Here is a 25,602-nt window from a genome sequence, read left to right as displayed (position 1 = left end):
TGAGTATTCACCACCTAATACCTGCTAAATTCATGTATAAGTCAATGGGAGAGGTCCATTGACTCATTTGAAGATGTTAATAGCAAGTTTTTTTCGGAGAAAAAACTTGATTCGAGTTTAGTCGAATTCGATTCGAAATCAATTCTAGTTTTCAGGGTGGCAATATTCGTTCGAGTTTTAGATATTAGATTTTTTTAATAAACAACCTCCCAATCGAATTTAGAGTATATTCAAATTTATTAGAGTTTAAAAAGAATTCACATGAATTCGAAATTCGACCTTTGATAAATGGGCCAAAAGTTAAGTAAAGGTGAACAATCCCTTTAATGATTGTGCCCATTTTATATGAAATTATTGGTGGCTTTTGAAATGCTGCCACTGCAGGAAACTCCACCTTCAATATATCCTAGTACTTACAAACTACCTTCCCAATTTGTCTGGAGAAGCTGTGACAACATGACAATCTATCCCCAGACTTCAACGTGTTCTTATTATTTACATTAACAATGGGGTACACAACTTCCCCTTTATATCTCTCTACAATCACCTTTGAGTTAACTTTTAGTATGTTATAGAATGGGCAACTCTAAGCAACTTTTCATCTGGTATTCATTATTTTTTTTATAGTTTTTTTAAATTATTTGCCTTCTTCTTCTTTCCAACATTTATATGGGGGTCATTGACCCATCTACAAAATAAATGCTCTGTAAGGCTACAAATGTATTGTTGTTGCTACATTTTATTACTCATATTTCAATTCAGGCCCTCTCCTATTTATATTCCAGTCTTTTAATAAAATCATTGCATGGTTGCTAGTGTAATTTGTACTCTAGCAACCAGATTGTAAAAATTGCCCTGCTGAATAAAAAGCTAAATAACTGAAAAGCCACAAATAACAAAAAATTAAAACCAATTGTAAATTATCTCAAAATATGACTCTCTACATCATACTAAAAGTTAACTCAAAGGCAAATACAAGTGGAGCAGTAAAGTCAAGTAGGTCTTTTTACTGCAAATTGTTAGAATGGATGTATTATTGGAGAAACTATGTTAAAAAAAAAAAAAACCTGTAATATTCATATATAATACCAAGTTGGATAATATATGGTGTATGTATTATGCTATACATTGGTTTTAGATTAGGCTATTTATCTGTGTATGACTATTGGTGGAACCCTGCAATATGTATTTTTTAATATTTTTATATAATTGTATATGAACCACTAGGGGGCAATGTGATATGCAGATACGTATATTAGGAAGCTGCAAGTCTTTTAATGATGTCAGCTTGAAAAAGTAGCAAAAGTCACCTTTGTAACTTGGTGATTCACATATGCTTTAGGATTGCTTTGGTGACCCTGTAACTGGGTACCTTGAGTCTGTGCATTATGAAATGAGGAGACTCCCAAGACATTTCAGTGGTAATCTAATCCTGGGGAACTGGAGCACTGCAAAACTGGAGAACCGCAAAAGATAAGGGCCCAAACTGTCAAATGAGAGATGTAGAAAACGTATCCATGGTTATAGGAACCACCTGGAATAGAAAGCAAATTTCAGATATAGTTCACTTAGGGCACTTAATTGGACTGATATTAGAGCTCACCACATATAAATTCACCAACTTTCAATTCATTCCTATGGGATTTTTAGAAGTATATTTATCAAATGATGAATTTTGACTTTCACACAGAGCAAAGTTGGTGAATTTTTCTGTGGGGAGCTCTAATTTCACATTCTGATAAATTTGCCCCACAGACATTCAGGTTCAACTGAATCTAAAAAAAGGTAAGGGGTTGGGCTGAATCCCTGTTAAATCTAAGATTAGGTGCATTATTAAAATTGTTTGCGCCATAAGATTGCAATATACTTATTATGACTAGGCAGGAGCGAAATTTCCCAGAAAAAAAGTGTATTACAAATGTCTAAAGCTAGCATGTATATGGATAAAAGGTACATGAATTCTGTGGTCTGACTGTGCCTAGAACACTAAAAAGTACCCGGGACAACCAAAAAATATAAAATACATAATTTAAGAATAAGAAAAATTATGATTGTGTCTTCTGCATTTGGTTGGTAACACAGTTGTGCATTTCACCATAAAAAAAGTCTGTGAAACCATCTAATTAGATTTGTTCTATGTGTAATCCTTAAAATAATTGTATTTTATTTTAATATGTGAACATTATAGTAGTATTTATTTCCTGTTAAAATTATGTGTTCATAGGCCAGTTATTGCCTCCTTAACATTTACATGTATTTAAATATTTTGATAACTGTGACTTAGTTTAGAGAATAAATGACTATTTACTAGTGACCAATCTATCAATGTTCTGGTGTCATGACATTAACACTATTATGTTATATTCCTGTTTCCTTTGCAGTCCTGGGATGTATTTTTCCGAAGTGCTGATAATGGAACCCCTAAGTGTGAAATACAGGGTGTGCATTCTTTGGCTGATATAGAGAGTAAATTGCCATCCCTTTCTAGTCAAGGTTTGGCCATGGCACTAGCCAAAGCAGAGAAGATAGTGGAAGAGCATCTGGCTGTGCAATCTTTGATTAGAGCATATCAGGTAAATCCACACTAAAATAAATATAAAAACATCTCCACTTCAATAGTAGGAACTTATACACATATTAGGTATTTCATTATTGTTAGTTAACCATTTTAATAAAAGTTCCAGCTTTTCATTTTGGTATTAATACCCAAATTATACAAACAGACTATAATCTATATAGGGCATATACTTTTTTTGTGAAAAAAAGATTTTACTTACAGTGGTTTATGAACCCTTTAAAATATGTTTTTGTTTTTTTTAAATGAATGTGACCTAAAACATCGTCTGATTTTCAAACAAGTCATAAACCTAGTTAAACAAATGAAACAAAAATAATTATTTGGTAATGTATTTATTGATAAAACTGATCCAATAACATATTTGCTTGTGGCAAAAGGAAGTGAATCCATAGGATTATCATATCATTTAAAGGTAAAATCAGAGACAGGTGTTTATAGTCAGTGGGATGGCAATCAGATGTGAGTGATAGACTATGGTCACATCCATATAAAAATATAGAACATTTTACGGGATCACAGTCTTTCAAGCACGACTGTAAATATTATATAAATATCTGTTAATATTATGGAACAAGTTATTGTTAAGCAAGAATTTGTTTAGCAGAGTCAATTCATTTCTAAAATCAAAAACTAACTGTAATATAAAACCGTGTACTCACTGATGTACTCACCTCTGTCAAAAAAACAATGCGAGTGAGACATTCAGAAACGAAAGGATTTAGGCACATGTGGTGCTTTTATCACTGCTACCGAACAACAGTATAAATGTTAGGGACTGGCAGATTTTACTTCTGGGCAGTTATTTGGTTTCAATTGTGCTGGTGGAGAGGGTTGCTTGTAGCTTTTTCCAATGTTGTGAGCAGTGATTGACATGAATCCCTGGAATTTAAAGGGATATTATCGCGAAAATGAACATTTAATATAAACTTCCACATACTGAAGTAAGAAACTTTCTAAATACAATCAATTAAAAATTCTCCATTGTTTCTGAAATAATCAAGTTCATCTTCACTATTCCTCTTTCAGCATCTGTTTCTCTTCATTATGTCTTCATGCAGCAGTTGGGTGTTAGATGAATGATCCAATATATCTTATAGGAGGGACTCCATTTCCTAACAAATGTATTAGGGCTCACTCAAATAACTGATTCCAGTACAAACAAAATAACTTCCTTTTGAACAAATTCTGCATGTAGAGAGACAGGATTTCTGGTGATTTTAATGGCGTGAGCTCTAATACATCTTCTAGGCAAAATGAGCCCCCCTATAATATATATTGTGTGTGTATGTATATATATATATATATATATATATTTTATTTATATATATATATATATATATATATATATATATATATACACAATATATTTTAGTGGCATTACACGAAAGTGTAGGCATAACTATTAACTATTAAGCATCCTATACTTTTAGGAAGAAGAATACAATCACCATGTTGGTGTTGGGGGGGAGGAATATATGTAGTCAATACCTATAACTGTAAACCTATAGGGGCACATTTACTAAGGGTCGAATATCGAGGATTATTTAACCCTCGATATTCGACCATCGAAGTAAAATCCTTTGACTTCGAATATCGAAGTCGAAGGATTTACCGTAATAACTTTGATCGAACGATCAAAGGAAAAATCGTTCGATTGAACGATTAAATCCTTTGAATCAAACGATTCGAAGGATTTTAATCCATCGATCTAACGATTTTCCTTCGATCAGAAATTGCTTAGAAAGCTTATGGGGAAGGTCCCCATAGGCTAACATTGGTGCTCCGCAGATTTTAGGTGGCGAAGTAGGTAGTCAAAGTTTTTTTTATCCCTTTCCCTGCCAAGAACGTAGCTCCTATTTTAAAAAAAGGCTGCAAGTGCCAAGAACGTAGGAGCTACATTCTTTCTTTGAACAGCTGCCTCTCTGCACTCCTGCAAAAATCAAAGTGCAGAGAGGTTCTCCTGGCCCCTCCACCCCCTAAACAACGAGCCTAGGAGGCTGCCGCTCGGGTCCTGTGCTGCGATTGTCGCAGGACCCGACTTCTTACCTGATCCTGGCTGCTGTATGCTGCTCCCCATGTGCTGCTTCTTCCTGGACCCGACCTCGTGTGAAGCTCCGCCCACGCACTTCCTGCTGTTGATCTCTGCGATCCTGGAGTCTGCTGATCTGCTTCTGATCCCTTCTTCTCCAAAAAATAGTAAGTGCCCTTCTATTTACACAGTTACACACACATATACATGCAATCACACATACATACATGCATTTACACATACACAGCACACATATAACTAAAGGTAGATTTTTTTTAAAATTCCTGGCTTTTTTTGTATTTTACAGAGTCACATACAGATATACACACACTTATACACTTGTCAGAGCTGTACACACATGTATACACAAACACACACATGTATACACAAACACACACTTATAGGATCTTTTTAACTTTTTTTTTTTAGTTCTTCATTTTATCAGTTTCCCTCTTGTTATTCCCTAAAAAACTGTTGCTTTACCAGTGTGACTAGTGGATCAAGCATTCTGACCACTAACCACGCTGTTGGATCAGTTATTTTGTTATTTTAGTGATTTGAGTAATTGTATTTGATTTTTGTGATTTTATGCATTCATTGTTGTTCCTTACAATCTTTTAACGTCATTTGCTCTTTGATCATACCAACACATTTTTAGCAATCTTGGGTTCGTCAGAATGTGTACTTTCCAAAAATATATGGTTTTGGGGGTCCTTTTGCCGTTAGGAGGGTCTTGTGGCACACAATGCGCAGTCAAAGTTCTTTGTTCACAGAAGGTGTATCGGCAGCCGAGAAAATTCACATGCACTATTTGTATTTGGGGTCTGCACATGCCAGCTGCTTTGGTATATCTATGCATATTGGGCATCAAACTGTTCAGTAGACCCTTGGCATCAATATTTAGGGTGTTTTCAATTGTATGTAAGAAATTGGGTGATAAAAATGCAGCCAATTGCAATATTTATAGGTGATTTTTTAGAAATGTCATAAAAACCACAGCATTTAGCGTGTTCTGGGGTGGAATTACTCTTTTCTATCTTTGCCCCCCTCAAAATAATGTAAATGTGTTGCTTTTGCGGTGAAATGACAGACCATATGGGGGGGTCTTCGTTTTGGGGCCCCTATATGCCACGTGCTTGGGTACACCTATACATATTGGGCATCAAACTGTTCAGAGGACCCCATGCTTTCATATTCGGGGTGATTTCTCTTGATACCTAAAAGTATGTGGGTAATACGATGCTGCAGGTTAGAAATTTTGAGGTGATTTTTGGAAATGTCACCAAATACACCAAATTTAGGAATGGTTTGCAGCTTGGTACTTTGGAGTACAAAGACATGCATACCCAATTTAGATACGTGGGAATGTGTACTTTCCGAAAATATATGGTTTTCTGCGGTAAACCTACTTTTTTCTACTTTTGCCCCCCTCCAAATGATGTAAATCTGTTGATTTTGCAGTACCTGAAATGACAGACCATATGGGGGTCTTCCTTTTGGGGCCCCTGTATGCCACGTGCTTGGGTGCACCTATACATATTTGGCATCAAACTGTTCAGAGGACCCTAAACTTTCATATTTGGGGTGATTTATATTGATACCTAAAAGTATGTGGGAAATACGATGCTGCAGGGTGGAAATTTTGAAGTGATTTTTGGAAATGTCAGCAAAATCACCAAATTTAGGAAAGGTTTGCGGCTTGGTACTTTGGAGTACAAAGACATGCATACCCAATTTAGATTCGCGGGAATGTGTACTTTCCTAAAATATATGGTTTTCTGGAGTGAAACTACTTTTTTCTACTTTTGCCCCCCCCAAAACGATGTACATGTGTTGATTTTGCAGTACCTGAAATGACAGACCATATGGGGGTTTTCCTTTTGGGGCCCCTGTATGCCACGTGCTTGGGTACACCTATACATATTGGGCATCAAACTGTTCAGAGGACCCCAGGCTTTCATATTCGGGGTGATTTCAATTGATACCTAAAAGTATGTGGGTAATACGATGCTGCAGGTTAGAAATTTTGAGGTGATTTTTGGAAATGTCACCAAATTTAGGAATGGTTTGCGGCTTGGTACTCTGGAGTACAAAGACATGCATACCCAATTTAGATTCGTGGGAATGTGTACTTTCAGAAAATATATGGTTTTCTGGGGTGAACCTACTTTTTTCTACTTTTGCCCCCCCCCAAAACTATGTAAATGTGTTGATTTTGCAGTACCTGAAATGACAGACCATATGGGGTTCTTCCTTTTGGGGCCCCTGTATGCCACGTGCTTGGGTGCACCTATACATATTTGGCATCAAACTGTTCAGAGGACCCTAAGCTTTCATATTTGGGGTGATTTATATTGATACATAAAAGTATGTGGGAAATACGATGCTGCAGGGTGGAAATTTTGAGGTGATTTTTGGAAATGTCAGCAAAATCACCAAATTTACGAATGGTTTGCGGCTTGGTACTTTGGAGTACAAAGACATGCATACCCAATTTAGATTCGCGGGAATGTGTACTTTCCTAAAATATATGGTTTTCTGGAGTGAAACTACTTTTTTCTACTTTTGCCCCCCCCAAAACAATGTACATGTGTTGATTTTGCAGTACCTGAAATGACAGACCATATGGGGGTCTTCCTTTTGGAGCCCCTGTATGCCACGTGCTTGGGTACACCTATACATATTGGGCATCAAACTGTTCAGAGGACCCCAGGCTTTCATATTCGGGGTGATTTCAATTGATACCTAAAAGTATGTGGGTAATACGATGCTGCAGGTTAGAAATTTTGAGGTGATTTTTGGAAATGTCACCAAATTTAGGAATGGTTTGCGGCTTGGTACTTTGTAGTACAAAGACATGAATACCCAATTTAGATTCGTGGGAATGTATACTTTCCGAAAATATATGGTTTTCTGGGGTAAACCTACTTTTTTCTACTTTTGCCCCCCTCCAAACGATGTAAATGTGTTGATTTTGCAGTACCTGAGATGACAGACCATATGGGGGTCTTCCTTTTGGGGCCCCTGTATGCCACGCGCTTGGGTACATCTATACACATTGGGCATCAAACTGTTCAGAGGACCCTAGGCTTTCATATTTGGGGTGATTTCTTTTGATACCTAAAAGTATGTGGGTTATATGATGCTGCTGGTTAGAAATTTTGAGGTGATTTTTGGAAATGTCACTAAAATCACCAAATTTTGAAATGGTTTGCGGCTTGGTACTTTGGAGTACAAAGACATGCATACCCAATTTAGATTCGTGGGAATGTGTACTTTCAGAAAATATATGGTTTTCTGCGGTAAACCTACTTTTTTCTACTTTTGCCCCCCCCCCCAAAACGATGTAAATGTGTTGATTTTGCAGTACCTGAAATGACAGACCATATGGGGGTCTTCATTTTGGGGCCCCTGTATGCCACGTGCTTGGGTGCACCTATACATATTTGGCATCAAACTGTTCAGAGGACCCTAAGCTTTCATATTTGGGGTGATTTATATTGATACCTAAAAGTATGTGGGAAATACGATGCTGCAGGATGGAAATTTTGAGGTGATTTTTGGAAATGTCACCAAAATCACCAAATTTAGGAATGGTTTGCGACTTGGTACTTTGGAGTACAAAGACATGCATACCCAATTTAGATTCGCGGGAATGTGTACTTTCCTAAAATATATGGTTTTCTGGAGTGAAACTACTTTTTTCTACTTTTGCCCCCCCCCCAAAACGATGTACATGTGTTGATTTTGCAGTACCTGAAATGACAGACCTTATGGGGTCTTCCTTTTGGGGCCCCTGTATGCCACGTGCTTGCGTACACCTATACATATTGGGCATCAAACTGTTCAGAGGACCCTAGGCTTCCATATTTGGGGGGGATTTATCTTGATACCTAAAAGTATGTGGGTTATATGATGCTGCAGGATAGAAATTTCGAGGTGATTTTTGGAAATGTCACCAAAATCACCAAATTTAAGAATGGTTTGCGGCTTGGTACTTTGTAGTACAAAGACATGCATACCCAATTTAGATTCGTGGGAAAGTGTACTTTCCGAAAATATATGGTTTTCTGGGGTGAAACTACTTTTCTCTACTTTTGCCCCCCCCAAAACAATGTAAATGTGTTGATTTTGCAGTACCTGAAATGACAGACCATATGGGGGTCTTCCTTTTGGGGCCCTTGTATGCCATATGCTTGGGTACACCTATACATATTGGGCATCAAACTGTTCAGAGGACCTTAGGCTTTCATATTTGGGGTGATTTCTCTTGATACCTAAAAGTATGTGGGAAATACGATGCTGCAGGTTAGAGATGTTTTTTTTTTTAATAGTAACTTTTTATTGAGTTTTCAATAACAACAAGAAGGAAGGAAGAAGAAGGTAGACATGATAGGATACAAAGACAATTCGCAATAGACTTATTTAGTCATTGTTGCAGGAGAATCCAACCAAGGAGACCATATTTTATCGAATTTCTGTGGACAACCCCTGGCAATATATGTTAACTTATAAAGTTCCAGCTGGGAATTAATAAGATTAATCCATTGTTTAATCGTAGGAGGAGTTGGTCCCATCCAGTGTAGGGCTACCGTTTTCCTGGCATAGAACAAAAGCGCTCTCATCAATAATCTTGAGTGGATTCTGGGAACCAGAGCATCCGTTATGCCGAGTAGGCAGGTAGCTGGGTTTAGAACTTGTGGTAGAGTAAATTCTTCGGCTAAAAACTGCATTATCTTTTTCCAAAATTGCTGTAACACTGGACAATACCATATAAGGTGTATGAAATCAGCATCCGGGGAGTTGCAGCGGGGGCATCTGGAATGCTCCAAGCGGCCCATAAGTTGTAGTTTTTTTGGTGTCAAGTATGTTTGATGTATAATTTTAAATTGAATGAGCCTGTCTCTTGTACTGATAAGAGGAAGATAGAGGCTTTCTTCTAATTCTTCCCAATCATCAGAATCTTAAGTGAACACCACTACTTTCCCACTTAAGTTTGACCCTGGGTCTGGGGTCATATTTGAGAGAAGCAATGTGCGTGTACATTTTGGATACCAGTTTTTGTTTCTCTGGTGGGCTTATTATAGTTTCTACAGTTATTTGTTGAATTTTGGGTGGGTTGATGTGAAATTGTGTGTGGTATAAATGTTGCAGTTGCAGGTATCTATACACCGACAGATCTGACAATCCCGGAGTTTGTTGGAACTGCTCTAGAGTTTTAAAATTGCCCACTTGTGTTATATGTTGCAGTTGCCTGATTCCAGCTCTTGCCCAGAAGCCCCCTCCAGTAAATTTGTCAAAGTTGCTTAGTGAGTGTCAGGGAACCGGGAGTTCCCTCTGGGGAGTTGTCCGGATATAGGAGGAAGCCCCTCAGGAGGGATCAGGATCGTGGTATCCAGGGATTCAGCAGAAGGGGTAATAAAGTTCAGGCAACAGGTCAAAAGGCAGGCAGAATATAAACAGAGTCCAAAGTCCAGGCAGGGGGTCAACAACAAGAGATCAATCAATCGAATACACAGGAATAACAGCAACAGGGAACCCAGGAATCTAATCAGGAACAAGATCCTATTTTCGGGCGCCATCTTGACGCCTCAGGCGTCCTTTTAAAGGGGTTTTTTGGCGCCCTTGCGTCGGCGTCAGCACGTCTGCGACCGACGCGCTGCGCCTGCGTCCGTCGCGCCGTTGTGACGTTTTCGCGCCTGCGCACTTGCGCGCAGGCGTCTCTGCGCCGGCGCCGCTACCCACGTGGCGGCCATGGGCGCCGCCATTTTGGGAGCGGCGTCGGAAGGAATAGCTGCGCCGCCCGGAGCTCCTGGTCCTGCTCCGGGCGGCGATCGTGACAGTACCCCCCCCTCACGGGGGGCCTCAGGACCACCAGGACAAGGCTTCTGGGGAAACTTGGCGTGAAAATCCCTCACCAGACGAGGAGCGTGAACATCACGGTGTCCTTCCCAGGAGCATTCTTCAGGACCAAAGCCCCTCCACTGAATGAGGTACTGAAGGGACCCTCTGGAGATCCTGGAGTCTAAGATTTTCTCCACCTCGTACTCGAGTTGACCCTCCACAGAGATGGCAGGAGGAGGAGATTGACCGCCAGAGAACCGGTTGGTGATGGCGGGTTTCACCAGAGACACGTGGAACACGTTGGGGATTCTCATCTCTGGTGGAAGCTGAAGTCTGACAGCCACAGGGTTGATTATCTCCAAGATGGGAAATGGACCCACGAATTTTGGACCCAACTTGGGAGATGGTATCTTCAACCGGATATTCCTGGAAGAGAGCCAGACATTATCACCCACCTTGTAGGGAGGAGAGGATCTTCGACGACGATCCGCGAAAGTCTTATGAACAAGAGCGCTCTTCTCTAGGTTCAACTTGGTAGCAGCCCAAATAGCAGACATATGGGCTGCGGAATCGTCAGCAGCCGGGACGTCAGATAGTACAAAGTCTTGGGGAAAAGCTTGAGGATGCTGCCCATACACCGACATGAACGGAGATCTTCCTGTAGAGGAATGACAAGCATTATTATGAGCGAATTCCGCCCATGGGAGGAGATCTGACCAGTCATCCTGGCAGAGGGATACGTGGTTCCTCAGGAACTGTTCCAGGGCTTGGTTGACACGTTCAGCTGCCCCATTCGTCTGCGGATGGTATGCAGAAGAAAACTGAAGAACAATTCCCAGGTTCTTGCATAGGGAACGCCAGAATTTGGCAGTAAATTGGGTGCCTCTATCGGAGACGATCTCCACTGGGAAACCATGCAGGCGGAAGATGTACTGGATAAATAACTGGGACAACTCCACCGCAGAGGGCAACTTCTTCAAAGGGATGAAATGGGCCATTTTGGAGAATCGATCAATGACAACCCAGATCACAGTGTTCCCACAAGAGGGAGGAAGTTCGACAATGAAGTCCATGGACAGGTGGGTCCAGGGACGGGAAGGAACCGGCAAAGGCTGTAGTAACCCACTGGGGCGAGAGTGGCTTGACTTAGACGTGGCACAAACATTACAAGCAGCAACGAAGTCCTTCACATCTTTGCGGATATCAGGCCACCAAACCAGGCGTCGTAAGAGTTCAAGAGTCTTAGCTGGGCCAGGATGTCCGGCTTGCCTGGAGCAATGGGTCTGTTGCAGGATAGGCAGACGCAGCTCAGGAGTAGGGATGTAGCGAACGTCGGAAAAAAAGTTCGCGAACATATTCGCGAACTTGCGCAAAAATGCGAGCGGTTCGCGAACGGTTCGCGAACCCCATAGACTTCAATGGGAAGGCGAACTTTAACATCTAGAAAAGACATTTCTGGCCAGAAAAATGATTTTAAAGTTGTTTAAAGGGTGCAACGACCTGGACAGTGGCATGCCAGAGGGGGATCAAGGGCAAAAATGTATCTGAAAAATCTGCCTGTGTGTGCTTGGAAGAGATAGTGTAGGGGGAGAGCTGTTAGTGATTTCAGGGACAGATGATAGTAAGCTTGCTGGCTAGTAATCTGCTTGATACTGCTCTGTATTGGAGGGACAGAAGTCTGCAGGGATTTGAGGGACATTTTAGCTTAGGTAGCTTTGCTGGCTAGTAATCTACTGTTCTCTTTAAACAACTGCCATACGTTGACCTTGTAGGCATTGTTTGCCCAGTTTTTTTGGACGCAGCCACTGAAGCACAGTTGCCAGAAAAAATATGCCATATAAATGCTGAAAATAGTAATTTTTTTGGTCGCAGCCACTGAAGCACAGTTGCCAGAAAAATTATGCCATATAAATGCTGAAAATATAAATTTTTTTGGTTGCAGCCACTGAAGCACAGAGGCCAGAAAAATTATGCCATATAAATGCTGAAAATATAAATTTTTTTGGTTGCAGCCACTGAAGCACAGAGGCCAGAAAAATTATGCCATATAAATGCAGAAAATATGCATTTTTTTGGTCGCAGCCACTGAAGCACAGTTGCCAGAAAAATTATGCCATATAAATGCAGAAAATATGCATTTTTTTGGACGCAGCCACTGAAGCACAGTTGCCAGAAAAAATATGCCATATAAATGCTGAAAATAGTCATTTTTTGCCATACGTTGACCTTGTAGACATTGTTTGCCCAGTTTTTTTGGTTGCAGCCACTGAAGCACAGAGGCCAGAAAAAATTAAACCAGTAGGGTTTGCACCCTAGTTTGTAACGGTGGCGGAGGGAGGAGGAGGACGCTAAAGGACAGCTGTGTGTGGAGTCATGAGGCTTGAAGAGAAGGACAGCTGCATAGAAGTCAGAACAAGTCTTCCGGCGTGCAGTAACCCTCCGAGATCCACCCCTCATTCATTTTAATAAAGGTCAGGTAATCGACACTTTTGTGACCTAGGCGAGTTCTCTTCTCAGTTACAATCCCTCCTGCTGCACTGAAGGTCCTTTCTGAGAGCACACTTGAGGCTGGGCAAGACAAGAGGTTCATGGCAAATTGTGACAGCTCTGGCCACAGATCAAGCCTGCGCACCCAGTAGTCCAGGGGTTCATCGCTCCTCAGAGTGTCGATATCTGCAGTTAATGCCAGGTAGTCCGCTACCTGCCGGTCGAGGCGTTCTTTGAGGGTGGATCCAGAAGGGTTGTGGCGCTGCCTTGGACAGAAAAACATTTGCATGTCTGACGTTACAGACTGGCCAAAGGGCTTTGTCCTTGCAGGTGTGCTCGTGGCAGGATTACTGGCACCTCTGCCCCTGGAATGTTGATGAGTTCCTGAAGTGACATCACCCTTAAAAGCATTGTACAACATGTTTTGCAGGCTGGTTTGTAAATGCCGCATCTTTTCGGACTTGTGGTATGTTGGTAACATTTCTGACACTTTATGCTTGTACCGAGGGTCTAGTAGCGTTGCGACCCAGTACAGGTCCTTCTCCTTAAGCCTCTTGATACGGGGGTCCTTCAACAGGCATGACAGCATGAAAGACCCCATTCTCACAAGGTTGGATGCAGAGCTATCCATCTCCGCTTCCTCATTATCAAGGACTGCATCATCCACGGTCTCCTCCCCCCAGCCACGTACAAGACCAGGGGTCCCCAAAAGGTCACCACTAGCCCCCTGGGAAGCCTGCTCCTGTTGGTCCTCCTCCTCCTCCTCCACAAAGCCACCTTCCTCCTCTGACTCCACTTCTGGCACCTCTCCCTGCGTTGCAGCAGGTGCCTGGGTTCGTTCTGGTGATTCCGACCAGAAATCGTGCGCTTCCAGCTCCTCGTCACGCTGGTCTACAGCCTCATCTGTCACTCGTCGCACGGCACGCTCCAGGAAGAAAGCGAAGGGTATTAGGTCGCTGATGGTGCCTTCGGTGCGACTGACCATATTTGTCACCTCTTCAAAAGGTCGCATGAGCCTGCAGGCATCGCGCATAAGCACCCAGTAACGGGGGAAAAAAATCCCCAGCTGTGCAGATCCAGTCCTACCACCCAGTTCAAAAAGGTACTCGTTGACGGCCCTTTGTTGTTGCAGCAGACGTTCCAACATAAGGAGCGTTGAATTCCAGCGAGTCTGGCTGTCAGAAATCAAACGCCTGACTGGCATGTTGTAACGCTGCTGAATGTCAGCAAGGCGTGCCATGGCTGTGTAGGAACGTCTGAAATGGGCCGACACCTTTCTGGACTGGGTGAGAACGTCCTGGAATCCTGGGTACTTGGAGACAAAACGTTGGACTATTAAATTTAACACATGTGCCATGCAGGGCACATGTGTTAAATTGCCTAGTCTCAACGCTGCCAACAGATTGCTTCCATTGTCACACACCACTTTTCCGATCTGCAGTTGGTGTGGGGTCAGCCACCGATCGGCCTGTGACTGCAGAGATGACAGGAGTACAGATCCGGTATGGTTTTTGCTTTCCAGGCACGTCATCCCCAAGACAGCGTGACAACGGCGTACCTGGCACGTCGAATAGCCTAGGGGGAGCTGGGGGTGCACAGGTGTGGAGGAGGAGAAGGAGGACCCAGCAGCAGAGTAAGAAGAAGAAGAAGACGAGGTAGAGAGCGATGGAGGAGTAGAGGTGGTGGCAGAACCGCGTGCAATCCGTGGCGGTGACACCAACTCCACTGTTGTTGTTGAGCTACCCATTCCCTGCTTCCCAGCCATTACCAAGTTCACCCAGTGGGCAGTGTAGGTGACATACCTGCCCTGACCATGCTTGGAGGACCATGCGTCAGTAGTCATATGGACCTTTGGCCCAACACTAAGTGACAGAGATGCGGTAACTTGGCTCTGCACATGTTGGTACAGGTGTGGTATTCCCTTTTTAGAAAAAAAATTGCGGCTGGGTACCTTCCACTGCGGTGTCCCAATTGCTACAAATTTGCGGAAGGCCTCAGAGTCCACCAGCTGGTATGGTAAAAGCTGGCGGGCTAAGAGTGCAGACAAGCCAGCTGTCAGACGCCGGGCAAGGGGGTGACAGTCAGACATTGGCTTCTTACGCTCAAACATGGCCTTCACAGAAACTTGGCTGGTGGCAGATGACTGGGAATGGGAACAGGTGGTCAAGGTGGAAGGCGGAGTGGAGGGTGGTTCAGACGGGTCAAGGAGAGCAGAGGTAGAGCAGTAAGATGCTGGACCAGAAGGAGTGTGGCTTTTAGTTTGCCTGTTGCCTTTGAGGTGTTGCTCCCAAAGTGCTTTGTGCTTGCCGCTCATGTGCCTTCGCATAGAAGTTGTACCTATGTGGCTGTTGGGCTTACCAAGGCTCAGTTTCTGACTGCACTCATTGCAAATTACAATGCTTTTGTCAGAGGCACACACATTAAAAAAATCCCACACTGCTGACTTTTTGGAAGTGTGCGATCTGGCGGTAACAGTAGAAGTTGGCGGAGTTGGCGGTATTGGCGGCAATGGCGGGTGCGTTGGCCGGCTGAACACAGGTGCCGATACATGTTGTTGCCCTGCTGATCCCTGCGGGCTGTCCTCCCTGCTTCTTCTAAGTCTTATTCTCCTACTGCCTCTCTGACTCTCCGTCTCTCCATCTGAACTACCCTCCTCTTGCTCTCTTCTACTAGGCACCCACAAAACATCAATCTCCTCATCATCATTCTCCTCAGATGCATCAATTTCTTCTGACACATCACAGAAGGAAGCAGCAGCGGGGACCTCCTCCTCATCACTCATTATGTCCATCTCTATCGTGTTCTCTGCCAGAATTAAATCTGGTGTAAGGTCCTCATCTCCTTCATCTTCTTCTGGCAATAATGGTTGCGCATTACTCAGTTCAAGAAACTCATTGGAAAATAACTCCTCTGACCCCAGTGAAGAAGGGGCACCGGTGGTGGAGGAAGTGTTACGTGGGGTGGCCATAGCAGTGGAGGATGAGGAGGATGTTGTGGTAAAGTTAGAAACGGTAGAGGATGGGGTGTGCTGTGTAAGCCAGTCAACTACCTCTTCAGCATTTTGGGAGTTCAGGGTCATTGGCTTTTTAAAACTGGGAAATTTGCTAGGGCCACAGGATTGCATAGCAGCACGGCCCCTAGCACGGCCTCTGCGTGGCGGCCTGCCTTTGCCTGGCATTATTTTTAAAAAAACAACAACAACAACAAAAACTCAGTTGGTTTTTCTGGAAACGATAATACACACAGCTAGATGGCGGGTTGAAGAAAACACTGTGCAAATAATGCCTACAAAGTCAACGTATACACTACTACAGCGGTGGATACGGATTACGTAAAATATATGAATGCTGCTTGAAAAAAAGTAACTCAAGTGGTTTTTCTAGAGACGATAATATTATCAATATTTAGACAAAATGTGAACAAGGTCACACAGCTCGATGGCGGGTTGAAGAAAACAGTGTGCAAATAATGCCTACAAGGTCAACGTATACACTACTACAGCGGTGGATACGGATTACGTAAAATATATGAATGCTGCTTGAAAAAAAGTAACTCAAGTGGTTTTTCTAGAGACGATAATATTATCAATATTTAGACAAAATGTGAACAAGCTCACACAGCTCGATGGCGGGTTGAAGAAAACAGTGTGCAAATAATGCCTACAAGGTCAACGTATACACTACTACAGCGGTGGATACGGATTACGTAAAATATATGAATGCTGCTTGAAAAAAAGTAACTCAAGTGGTTTTTCTAGAGACGATAATATTATCAATATTTAGACAAAATGTGAACAAGCTCACACAGCTCGATGGCGGGTTGAAGAAAACAGTGTGCAAATAATGCCTACAAGGTCAACGTATACACTACTACAGCGGTGGATACGGATTACGTAAAATATATGAATGCTGCTTGAAAAAAAGTAACTCAAGTGGTTTTTCTAGAGACGATAATATTATCAATATTTAGACAAAATGTGAACAAGCTCACACAGCTCGATGGCGGGTTGAAGAAAACAGTGTGCAAATAATGCCTACAAGGTCAACGTATACACTACTACAGCGGTGGATACGGATTACGTAAAATATATGAATGCTGCTTGAAAAAAAGTAACTCAAGTGGTTTTTCTAGAGACGATAATATTATCGATATTTAGACAAAATGTGAACAAGCTCACACAGCTCGATGGCGGGTTGAAGAAAACACTGTGCAAATAATGCCTACAAGGCCAACGTATACACTACTACAGCGGTGGATACGGATTACGTAAAATATATGAATGCTGCTTGAAAAAAGTGACTCCGGTGTTTTTTCTGGAGACGGTAATATTATGGATATTTAGACAGAATGGGAACAAGGTCACACAGCTCGATGGCGGGTTGAAGAAAACAGTGTGCAAATAATGCCTACAAGGCCAACGTATACACTACTACAGCGGTGGATACGGATTACGTAAAATATATGAATGCTGCTTGAAAAAAGTGACTCCGGTGTTTTTCTGGAGACGGTAATATTATGGATATTTAGACAGAATGGGAACAAGGTCACACAGCTCGATGGCGGGTTGAAGAAAACAGTGTGCAAATAATGCCTACAAGGCCAACGTATACACTACTACAGCGGTGGATACGGATTACGTAAAATATATGAATGCTGCTTGAAAAAAGTGACTCCGGTGTTTTTTCTGGAGACGGTAATATTATGGATATTTAGACAGAATGGGAACAAGGTCACACAGCTCGATGGCGGGTTGAAGAAAACAGTGTGCAAATAATGCCTACAAGGCCAACGTATTACACTACTACAGCGGTGGATACGGATTACGTAAAATATATTATGGCTGCTTGAAAAAAGTGACTCCGGTGTTTTTTCTGGAGACGGTAATATTATGGATATTTAGACAGAATGTGAACAAGGTCACACAGCTCGATGGCGGGTTGAAGAAAACAGTGTGCAAATAATGCCTACAGGGCAAATAATGCCTAAAAGGTCAACTTATACACTACTACAGCGGTAGTAAAATAAAAAAAGTAAAATAAAAAAAAATGAATATTAAAAAAAAAAATTAAAGTTGGTGCTGCTGAACTACTAGGAGCAGCAGATTAGCACACCAGTCCCACTCCCCAACACTGCTAGACTAATAGCACTGGGCTCTTATAGTAGTAGTAGTAGTAGTAGTAGTAAAACAACAAAAAAATAAATAAAAGCAGTCCTTACAAGGACTACTGTTATTGCAGCAGTCAGCAGATGAGATCAGAAGCAGGACAGCTGCCCACTGCAGCTACATACAGAGCACTGCAGTAGAAGGTAGATTACTAGCCAGCAAAGCTACCTAAGCTTAAATGTCCCTCAAACCCCTGCAGACTTCTGTCCCTCCAATAACAGAGCAGTATCAAAACGATTACTAGCCAGCAAACTTTCAACTGTCCCTGAAATCACTAACAGGCAGCAGCTCTCTCCCTACACTATCTCTTCAGCACACACAGGCAGAGTGAAAAAACGCTGCAGGGCTTCGGTTTTTATAGGGAAGGGGAGTGGTCCAGGGGAGAGCTTCCTGATTGGCTGCCATGTACCTGCTGGTCTGGGGTGAGAGGGCAAAAAAAAGCGCCAACAATGGCGAACCCAAAATGGCGAACGTCGCGCGACGTTCGCGAACTTCCGGCGAGCGCGAACACCCGATGTTCGCGCGAACAAGTTCGCCGGCGAACAGTTCGCGACATCTCTACTCAGGAGGAACAAATGCCATTCCAATGGGTGTATCAGAAGGAGCAGAAGACTGACCAGCCAGGATTTGGTCGGCAAACTGTGGATACAGGGAGGCAATAATCTTGATTGGAGGAATGATTGGCTCTTGTCTCTCAGGAGAGCGGTCCACCGGAGTGAAGCTACGAGACAAGGCATCGGCCTTCAGATTCTTGGAGCCTGGGCGATAAGACAAGATAAAATTAAATCGAGAGAAGAAGAGAGCCCACCTTGCTTGTCTGGGGTTTAGCCTCTTGAGGGACTGGATGAACTCGAGATTCTTATGATCGGTGTAGATCTGAACAGGAATCAGAGAACCCTCCAGGAGGTGACGCCACTCTTCAAGGGCAAGTTTGACAGCCAAGAGTTCTCGGTTCCCGACATCGTAGTTCTGCTCTGCGGACGAGAACTTCTTGGAAAAATAAGCACAGGGATGCAACTTCCCATCAGCGGGGTGTCTCTGGGACAAGATGGCTCCAGCTCCGACTTCAGAAGCATCAACTTCGATGCAGAAGGGTAGTTCAGGATTGGGGTGTCGGAGGACAGAAGCGGACGTGAAGGCCTCTTTCAATGACTGAAAAGCTTCAATGGCCGATGGAGGCCACAAGCTGGGTTTACCCCCTTTCCGAATGAGGGCCAGGATAGGTGCAATGCGGGAAGAGAACCCCCGGATGAACTGCCGATAATAGTTAGTAAATCCGATAAATCTCTGGATTGCCTTGGTACTCAGCGGGATAGGCCACTCCTGGATGGCAGACACTTTCACGGGATCCATCTCAAATCCCTCAGGAGAGATAATGTATCCTAGGAAGGGGATCTTGGACACTTCGAAGACGCACTTCTCCAACTTGGCGAAAAGAGAGTTCTTCCTCAGACGAGAGAGTACCTCCTTCACCTGGGAGCGATGGCTTTCTAGGTCTTTAGAAAAGATCAGGATGTCGTCCAGGTACACGACTACGAACCTTCCTAGGAGATCCCGGAACACATCGTTAACAAACTCCTGGAAGACGGCAGGGGCATTGCAAAGGCCGAAGGGCATAACGAGATATTCATAGTGCCCGTCACGAGTGTTGAAAGCCGTCTTCCATTCATCACCCTCACGGATGCGAATGAGGTTGTACGCCCCCCGGAGATCCAACTTAGAGAATATCTTCGCCCCCTTCAGCTGGTCGAAGAGCTCTACGATCAAGGGCAGAGGGTACCTGTTTTTTACAGTGATTTTATTCAGGCCCGGTAATCTATACATGGCCGAAGACCTCCGTCCTTCTTCTCCACGAAGAAGAACCCAGCCCCTGCAGGAGAGGTAGAAGGGCGGATAAACCCCCGCTGGAGATTTTCTTGGATGTATTCCTTCATTGCGGTAGTCTCAGCAGGAGAAAGAGGGTAAGTGCGGCCTCTGGGGGGCATGGCTCCTGGCAGGAGTTCGACAGGACAGTCGTAGGAGCGATGTGGAGGAAGGAATTCCGCAGACTTTTTACAGAACACATCGGAGAATTCCTTATAACAGGAGGGAAGAGACTTTAACTCGGTTGAGGAGATAGTTACCTTCTTGAGGGGTTTAGCAGGAAGGCAATGCTGTAAGCAGAATGGGCTCCAACGAGAAACCTGCCCTGTGGACCAGTCTATGGTGGGATTGTGCAGGTGCAGCCAGGGGAGACCCAAAACAACAGGAACATCGGGACAAGAGATGATAAGAAACGAAAGTCTCTCTTTATGCAGGGTCCCAACCTGCACAAGTAGTTCGCCAGTGGTCATCGTGAGTACAGACTCCGGGGGTTTATCATCTATGGCGACAATCCTCATGGGAGAAGGCAAAGGAAATAGGGGGATTCCCATGTACTTAGCAAAGAGAGCGTCCATGAAGTTACCCCCGGCTCCGGAATCGAGGAAAGCATTCCCGAAGATGGTCTTATCAGTCAGACGAATCTGGAGGGGAAGGAGAAACCTGTGTGAGTTTCCTTGGGTCTTCCCCTGAGACCAATCTCGAGACTTTTGAGTCGTGCCCCCTACATGAGTTACCATAGACATACCTCGGGGTACAAAACTCTTAGCCTTTGCAGGACAGGCATTAGCGAAGTGGGAATGTCCGCCACAATACAGACACAGGCCTGACGTCCGTCTGCGGAGTCTCTCTTGTTCAGTGAGGCGAGTTCTTCCCACTTGCATGGGTTCCTCCTGGAGAGAAATGGATGCTTGGGCAGGCGGGGTGACAGGAGCCTGCAGGAGAGGCCTCTGGAAGCGGGGTGCCAACGTGGGTTGAAACTTCCTGACACGATCTCTCAGGGTTTGATGCTCTCTCAGAAGAGTGTCCACCTTAACAGCCAAGGCGATAAGGTCCTCAACTTGCGTGGGTAATTCCCGGGAGACCAGGTCATCTTTGATGCGGAGGAGAGACCATTATAAAATGCAGTATGGTATGCGTCGTTGTTCCAACGAGTCTCAGCAGCAAGTGTACGGAATTCAATAGCATACTCCGCTACACTGCGACTCCCTTGGCGGATTTGGAACAGACGGGAAGCAGCGGATGTCACCCGGCCGGGAGCATCGAAAACGATCCGAAATTCTTTGAGGAATGCTTCCGCGTCATCCATCAGTGGGGACTGCTTCTCCCAGTGTGGAGATGCCCACTCGAGAGCTTTCCCTGCCAGACGAGTAATCACAAACCCCACCTTGGCACGTTCAGAGTCAAATTCAGTGGGGTGTAGGGCAAATCGAATCTGGCACTGATTCACGAATCCTCGACAGGCTTGAGGATCGCCATCGTAGAGAGGCGGAGCAGGAATATGTGGACCAGAGGTGGGGGGCTGGGTAGCCTTGGCAGCAGCCGCTTGCGGAGGAGGTGCCGGCAGGGGGGTCGCTGGTGTCAACAAGGAGAGCTTTTCCAAGATCGCCTCCAGCGTGTGTCCCACGTAATTCTGCCGGGCTTCATACGCCTCCATGCGGGAATGCAGGCCCCGAAAGGCCCTGCCGAAATCTGGCTGAGCTTCCTCAGAGGAATCCATGGCCCGAAAATAATGTCAGGGAACCGGGAGTTCCCTCTGGGGAGTTGTCCGGATATAGGAGGAAGCCCCTCAGGAGGGATCAGGATCGTGGTATCCAGGGATTCAGCAGAAGGGGTAATAAAGTTCAGGCAACAGGTCAAAAGGCAGGCAGAATATAAACAGAGTCCAAAGTCCAGGCAGGGGGTCAACAACAAGAGATCAATCAATCGAATACACAGGAATAACAGCAACAGGGAACCCAGGAATCTAATCAGGAACAAGATCCTATTTTCGGGCGCCATCTTGACGCCTCAGGCGTCCTTTTAAAGGGGTTTTTTGGCGCCTTTGTGACGTTTTCGCGCCTGCGCACTTGCGCGCAGGCGTCTCTGCGCCGGCGCCGCTACCCACGTGGCGGCCATGGGCGCCGCCATTTTGGGAGCGGCGTCGGAAGGAATAGCTGCGCCGCCCGGAGCTCCTAGTCCTGCTCCGGGCGGCGATCGTGACAGTGAGGCATTATGCCACAGGGGCATGTCTGGTGAAAAAGAATTGTCCTTATTGGTTGATTTGTACAACGTGTCCCACGATTTCTTAGTGGCATCCAACAATGGAATTAAAATTGGTAAGGATTTTTTTGGCCTGTAAAGAGCATGGTGTAATGATTCAATGGAACCGAAGTACAACGCTTCCAGCAGAGAAGCTGGGTTTTCCGTATCAAATGTTTTCCAATTGGAGGCATGTATTGCTTGTGTCGCTAGGTAGTAGGATTCATAGTTAGGCATCGCTAAGCCTAGGTGACTTGCGGGGGCATGAAGTGTTGTTCTAGCTACTGTGGGAGATTTTTGGGCCCACACAAAGTCAGCTTGTGTGCGGTCTATTGTTTGCAGAATTGATTTGGGTATATAGCAGGGTGAGTTAGTAAAGAGAAGAAATACCATCTTGCATATATTAATCCTGCCAATTTGGGTTAGAGGTAAGGTAGAGGTTAGAGATTTCTAGGTGATTTTTGGAAATGTTGCCAAATCATCAAATTTAGGAATGTTTTGTGGCTTGGTACTTTGGAGTACAAAGACATTCGTGGGACGATGTATGATGCTGCAGGGTAGAAATTTGGCAGACCATATGGGGGTCTTCGTTTTGGTACCCCTGTATGCCACGTGCTTGGGTACACCTATACATATTGGGCATCAAACTGTTCAGAGGACCCTAGGCTTTCATATTTGGGGTGATTTCTCTTGATACCTAAAAGTATGTGGGTAATACGATGCTGCAGGGTAGAAATTTTGAGGTGATTTTTGGATATGTCACCAAATACACCAAATTTAGGAATGGTTTGCGGCTTGATACTTTGGAGTACAAAGACATGCATACCCAATTTAGATTCGTGCGAATGTGTACTTTCCGAAAATATATGGTTTTCTGGGGTGAACCTACTTTTTTCTACTTTTGCCCCCCCCCAACGATGTAAATGTGTTTATTTTGTAGTACCTGAAATGACAGACCATATGGGGTCTTCCTTTTGGGGCCCCTATATGACACTTCCTGCGGTACACCTATACATATTGGGCATCAAATTGTTCAGAGGACCCTAGACTTTCATATTTTTTTTATTTTATTTTTAAACAGATTTTACAAAAATAATACAATACCATAGATATAAATAGATAGAAAAATGAAAAGAAAAAGAGAATAAAATAGAGTAGATTAAGAATATATAGGACCCAAGCTATCTCGTTACTGTTTGCTTCCGAAATCCACTTGCTACACCCGCGGGCCATCTCCTGAACCTTCAAGGTTACTTGGACCAATTACAAATTTTATTACTCCAACTAACTCGCTTACCCCATCCCCAGGACATTCCTATCTATAATCAGAAGGATCCTCCATTTAATCCTCTTTCAACCTGAAGTCCCTTTTATCTCGATTTGTTTATGAACCTAACCCATGGTTCCCAGATGTCCCAGTATTTAGCACTCTTGTTATGAATAATATGTGTTATTTCTTCCATCTTCCTAGTATGCTCTACTACCTGCTGCCACTCCATGCTGCTTGGTGGGACTGTCTTCCTCCAATGTCTTGGGATTATTGACCTAGCCGCTTCCAGCAAATGTAGGGTAGGTGGGTCCCTTAATAAACCCTTTTTATCAATATCTAGGCTTAACAGAATCAAAGGGACATCTTCCATCGACAAATTGGTGTTCGTTATTTCTTTTATTACTTTCAAGATATTACCCCAAAAATCTTGCAAATCCTTACACTTACAATACGATGCTGCAGGGTAGAAATTTTGAGGTGATTTATGGAATTGTCACCAAATACACCAAATTTAGGAATGGTTTGCGGCTTGGTACTTTGGAGTACAAAGACATGCATACCCAATTTAGATTTATGGGAATGTGTACTTTCCGAAAATATATGGTTTTCTGGGGTGAATTTACTTTTTTCTACTTTTACCCCCCCCCCCAAAACGATGTAAATGTGTTGATTTTGCAGTATCTGGAATTACAGAACTGATAGCTCAAATGAGGTGTCTACATTTTAGGGCCCCTATATGCCACATGCTTGGGTACACCTATACATATTGGGCATCAAACTGTTCAGTGGACCCTAGGCTTTCATATTTGGGGTGTTTTACGTTGATACCTAATGATGTGTGGGAGATATGATTCTGTAGATTGGAAGCTTTGAGGTCATTTTTCAAAAAATTCACCAATTTCTATAAAACATTATAACTTTAGGAAACAATTGCAACTTAGTAGTTTGGAGTACAACGATATATTCACCAGAATCTGTTCTTTCTAATAATGGGTAGTTTTCTAGGGTAAACCTACTGTTAGAGGAATGTTTGGCCTTGAAATCAGAAGTATGCCGTTTGGGGAGCGGTGCTTTGGAAATTGGGTAGTGTACAGCTTGTAGATTTTGATCTATACAAGTGAGAAATCTCCATAAAACTATATATATTTGGTATTGCCGCGTTCAGGAGACATAGACCTTTCCAAATCGGCTGTGTTCTCATACATAAAATAAATGATGTTTCTGATATATGCGATTGTTCTTTGAAACATGATTTTTTTCATTTTATTGGACACTTAGAAGCCTATATTTTTTTACAGAAGTGTAATTACACCAAAATTTTAAAGTTCAGGTTGTCCTGAAAAAAACAATATATTGTTTTCCTGGGTAAACTAAAAGACCGCCCCAGGAAAGGCCCTTAAAGTGAAAGCGTGAAAAATATCTAAAAACTGCTTGGCAGTAGATGTTCGCATCTAGGACAAAACGGCTGGCAGGGAAAGGGTTAAAGAGACAGTACTTCGACTATCGAATTAGAAATTCGAAGTTTTTTTCATTCTAATCCTTCACTCGAGCTAAGTAAATGTGCCCCATAGAGTTGCTAATTATAGATTGATACTTAGACAATATGTGTCAGGCTTGGCCACAGGTGAGTGGCTGGTAGTTAGGAGCCTTGGTGCTGTATAACACGAGTACAGCGGGTATTTGAGGTTTTGATAGGCCGGAAACATGTTATGCAGAATAGTATTTTAATAATGAAAAGTATGGCAAAATAACAGATGAACAAAAGATAAATAATATAAGTTCTTGGTGGTCAAGGGCAGGCAACAATAAAGCAAGTCCGAGAAACAGGCTGAGGTCGGGGGCAGGCTGATGGCAAAACAAGTCCGTATGGCAGGCCGAGGTCGGAGGCAGGCTGATGGCAGAGGGTAGTCCAGTAAACAAGCCGAGGTCAATTACCAGGAGGTCCAACAGAGAGCAGGTAAGGGGAACTGTAGCAGAGAACAAAGGCACAGGGAACAAGGCAGGAATCTCAGGAACAAGCAGGAATCTCAGGAACAAAAGCAGGAATCAGGAGTCACAGGAACAAGGAGTACGCAGGATCTAGCTTGGGAGCTTCAATGATCAAGCACCGGGGTAACATTAGTAACAGG

General features: G+C 43.5%; 1 pseudogene; it reads left to right on the top strand.

Moving 5' to 3' along the window:
- The window catches only part of LOC108703348, a 143,340-nt pseudogene that overhangs the window by 10,302 nt on the left and 107,436 nt on the right, over window positions 1–25,602 (top strand).

Source organism: Xenopus laevis, chromosome 7S, assembly GCF_017654675.1.
Source record: "Xenopus laevis strain J_2021 chromosome 7S, Xenopus_laevis_v10.1, whole genome shotgun sequence".
NCBI lineage: Eukaryota > Metazoa > Chordata > Amphibia > Anura > Pipidae > Xenopus > Xenopus laevis.
This window is presented reverse-complemented; position numbering and strand designations above follow the sequence as displayed.